The sequence below is a fragment of the Carcharodon carcharias genome, chromosome 18 (assembly GCF_017639515.1).
Source record: "Carcharodon carcharias isolate sCarCar2 chromosome 18, sCarCar2.pri, whole genome shotgun sequence".
Lineage (NCBI taxonomy): Eukaryota > Metazoa > Chordata > Chondrichthyes > Lamniformes > Lamnidae > Carcharodon > Carcharodon carcharias.
In genome coordinates, this window is record NC_054484.1 from 111348836 (window position 1) to 111353033 (window position 4198).

The 4198-nt window shown below is 44.6% G+C and overlaps 1 pseudogene; it reads left to right on the forward strand.

Moving 5' to 3' along the window:
- The first annotated feature begins 3639 nt into the window (after positions 1 to 3639).
- On the forward strand, positions 3640 to 3767 carry LOC121291017 (annotated as a pseudogene).
- The last annotated feature ends 431 nt before the right edge of the window (positions 3768 to 4198 follow it).

The window sequence follows — 4198 nt, forward strand, 5'->3', positions numbered from 1 at the left end:
ATAGAAGTTCTTTATCACCTTCTAAATTCCTCCATGGAGAGCATACTTGGAGATGGCGAATATGTTACCAGTTCCTGTGTGGAATGTTCCACATCTGCTGCAGTTCAATGAAACTGTGACCTTAACAGCTACTGAAAGTACACACCCTGCTGTGAGCTGGCTTTCGTGTTGAAGGAAATGATACAGCTCTGTGACCACCTTGTTGTTTAATCAGGTTAGCCTCACACCATGCTCCTGGGTTAATTGTAGGTTGGAAGAGTATTCTTTGAAAAAAAGGGATGGTTACAGCAGAGCCCCCTTCCTCCCTCCTCTTTACAGAGCTTCCCCTCTCTGCAGCCTCTGCTCCATTTGTCGGTCATGTTATGGAGGCAGATGCACTGTAACTACAGTCACCATATATCGCCATGGCTGGGTTACCAAAACATCTATGCTCCCTGAATGCATGCTGTAGTTCACAACACAACCTCCAGAAAGCCATCCACGACAGTTGTGCTCAACACCACATGATATGTGACTGATCGAAGGGAAGCACTATACCCGCAGTTACAAACCCTGCGTGGCAGCTCACCCAATGTTGATGTAAGTCCAATAGATATTAGGAATGAGGACTTTGCAGGGGCGCCAGTGCTGGGATTGAGATTGTCATTTCCAGTGCCTAGGTCAATGATAAGTGGCCCATCCAATTTCATTGATTAGTGAGCCTAAAGTGGTTTTAAGCAATGGCTTAGCAGGCCATTTAAAGCGGTATTTCGGAACCAAGCACATTGCTGTGTGTCTGGAGTTACATGTACATCTGATCTGGTCAGGATACCAAATTTCCTTCCCTAAAGACCATTAGAAGAGCGGACAATTTGCTTTTTTGAAAGCTAACAATGATTTCACGGAAATTGAATCCATAGGACCATAAGACATAGGAGCAGAAATTAGACTATTCAGCACATCGAGTCTGCTCCGCCATTCAATCATGGCTGATACGTTTTTCAACCCCATTCTCGTGCCTTTTCCCCGTAACCTTTGATCCCCTTACCAATGAAAAACCTATCTAACTCTGTCTTAATTACACTCGATGACCTGGCCTCTACAGCCTTCTGTGGCAATGAATTCCATAGATGCACCACTCTCTGGCTAAAGAAGTTTTTCCTAACCTCTGTTTTAAAAGGTCTTCCCTTTACTGTGAGGCTGTGCCCTCGGGTCGTAGTCTTTCCTACGAATGGAAACATCTTCCCCATATCAACTCTATCCACGCCTTTCAGTTTTCTCTACGTTTCAATCAGATCCCCCCTCATCCTTTTAAACTACATCAAATATATTCCCAGAGTCCTCAAACATTCCTTATATGTTAAGCCTTTCATTCGTGGGATCATTCTCCTGAACATCATCTGGACCCTCTCCAGGTGCAGAACATCTTTCCTGAGATACAGGGTCCAAAATTGCTTCCAATATTCTAACTGTCATCTGACCAGAGCCTTATAAAGCCTCAGCAGCACATCCCTGCTTCTATATTCTATTCCTCTCAAAATAATTGCCAACATTGCATTTGCCTTCCTAACTACCGACTCAACCTGCAAGTTAACCTTAAGAGAATCCTGGACTACGACTCACAATTTCCTTTGCACTCCAGATTACTAAATTCTCTCCCCATTTAGAAAATAATCTATGCCTCTATTCTCCCTACCAAAGTGCATGACCTACACTTCCCCACGTAATATTCCACCTGCCACTACTTTGACCATTCTCCTAAACTGTCCAACTTCATCTGCAGCCCCCCCCGCATCCTCTATACTACCTGCCCCTCCACTTATCTTTCTATCACCTGCAAACTTAGCCAGGATGCCCTCAGCTCCTTCATCTAGATCATTAATGTATTAAGTGAAAAGTGGTGGTCCCAAAACTGACCCCTGCGGAACTCCACTAGTCACCGGCCTTCATCCTGAGAAGGACCCCCTTATCCCCACTCTCTGCCTCCTGCCAGACAGCAAAACTTCTATCCATGCTAGTACCTTGCCTGTAATACCAAGGGCTCTTATCTCACTGAGCAGCCTCCAGTGTGGCACCATGTGCTAACAACATTATCGTAGGCCTCTGGATTACTTGTGCAATGACATTATCAATACACCACTGCCTCCCCCAGCCAGAACAGAAGGTTAAATAAGAAATCAGTTTGAGCAGTATTCTTATTTCCCTGTGGTTTTTCCTAGTGCTGCTACACAAGACCCGTTTGGAAAGTGCTCTTATTTCCATTTGTTAATTATATTTCCTTTTCTTCAGTTCTTGGAGTGTGTAACTCAGATCAGTCAGTCCCAAAGAGGAGCAGATAAGGACAGCTGAATTGATTGTAAAAAAGGGGAGGCGATTGCATATAGAAACAAATAATCAGACAGGTACTCTGAAGACACAGCGTAATGATCGAGGAGTCCAGGTTCACATCAAATCCCAAATGGCATGTAGTGGAATTTGATTTTGACCGAACATCTGGAATTAAATATCTGATGATCGACATTGTCGATTGTAGTACAATCCGGCCTTATGCAATAATGTATTTCAAAGAATTAAGGAAATCTGCCTTTGTTTGCTGCTCTTTCCTACATGTGACTCCAGACAAAGAGCAATGTGATTCACTCTTAATAAATGCTCAGAAAAATGACATTAAATGCTGCCCTGTTCATCGACACCCATATCCCAAGAATAAAAACAAATCCAGGAAATTGACAAGGCCCAGCCTCCAGAACCTAGATGCCGATGTGAGTCTGGTGTAGAAGTTTGAGCGGCCGAACAAGAGGCTTAAAGTGGGTATGAACTTGAGCGTGATGCCTCCTTTGCGCCCAGCGCCCACCGTCTCAAAAGATGTCCTGTCCCTGTTAACCAACACATGACTGCGCAGTAAAAACTCCAGTTTCCACTGGAAAATGTAGTGGCAGTTGGGTTGAGGCCCAAGACAGGTCCAAGGTGGTATGGATTAAAAAACAGGGGCGGCGTGCAGTTTGTGGACAGACCCAGGCCACTTTTTTGACATCTGTGAACATACAAACTCTCGTGGGTGACTTTAACTTTTCACTCGAAGTTCTGCCAATTCCTGACACCATTCCTGCCTCCAATTGGAATGTTGATCATCTGCCCTCTTTCTTTGTCAATCGAAGTTACTCCATAATCAGAGGAAGCGGTAGGGACCAGGAAAGCCTTCCCCAGACCCTGAGTGAGGAGACGGTTCTCTGTATCAGGGGAGCGGAGTTGGCACAGCCTGTAGTATCTGTTGACACTGACAGGATTGGGGATGATGCTTTGTTCCTGCCTAATGTCCCTCTTGAAATCCCGGCACACCCACATACTGATGTCTGGGATGATGCTCAATCTGAACATAGTGGTCTATAGATATCTTATTTCTACTCACACCCCTTTTCCCACACACCAGCACATCCAAAGACACTGGCAAACCCTCAATTCTAACTTTATACTATTCAACAATCTGTCAGGATTCATGCCACAGCAGCTGGTGGAGAGAGAGAGAGAGGGAGAGGACAGATGAGAGGGAGTTGCTGCAAATACCAATGGAGAGAGGAAGATGGTGCGGCTTTATTAGTGAGGAAGAGGGAGATGGCTAGAGGGAGAGAAACATGACAGTACAAATAATGAATTCCTCTCACTTTTGCTGTGAATGGCAAATGGACGAGGCGCTTGTGCTTTATGCATGCTGAATCGATTTCAAGAGATTTCAGAAGCACTATTTTTGTTTCTTGGAGCTGCTGGTGATCGTTTGTCTCGGTGCTCCGCTAAAGGGAGGAATAGCAACGTGAGGAAGTTGAGTTATTGAGAATCCCTGAGACTGCGGCAGTCTGGGGTTCAAGACTACACACACCCAGCAATGTTATTGATAAATAAAAAGCTTACTCAGAGTCACCAGCTCAAATTGTTGAACTGTTTGTAAATGATAGACTGGTACAGACTCAGAATCTATACAGTGTGAATCACAGAGAACCAGTGTGCTGCAGAGAGGCCAGGGGAATGGATAAAATCAAAAACAAAAGAACTACGGATGCAGGAAATCCAAACCAAAAACAAAGTTAACTGGAAAAAGTCAGCAGGTCTGGCAGCATCGGCGGAGAAGAAAAGAGTTGACGTTTCAAGTCCTCATGACACTTCCAAAGAACTGAGTGAATATAAGGAGAGGGGTGAAATATAAGCTGGTTTAAGGTGGTGGTGT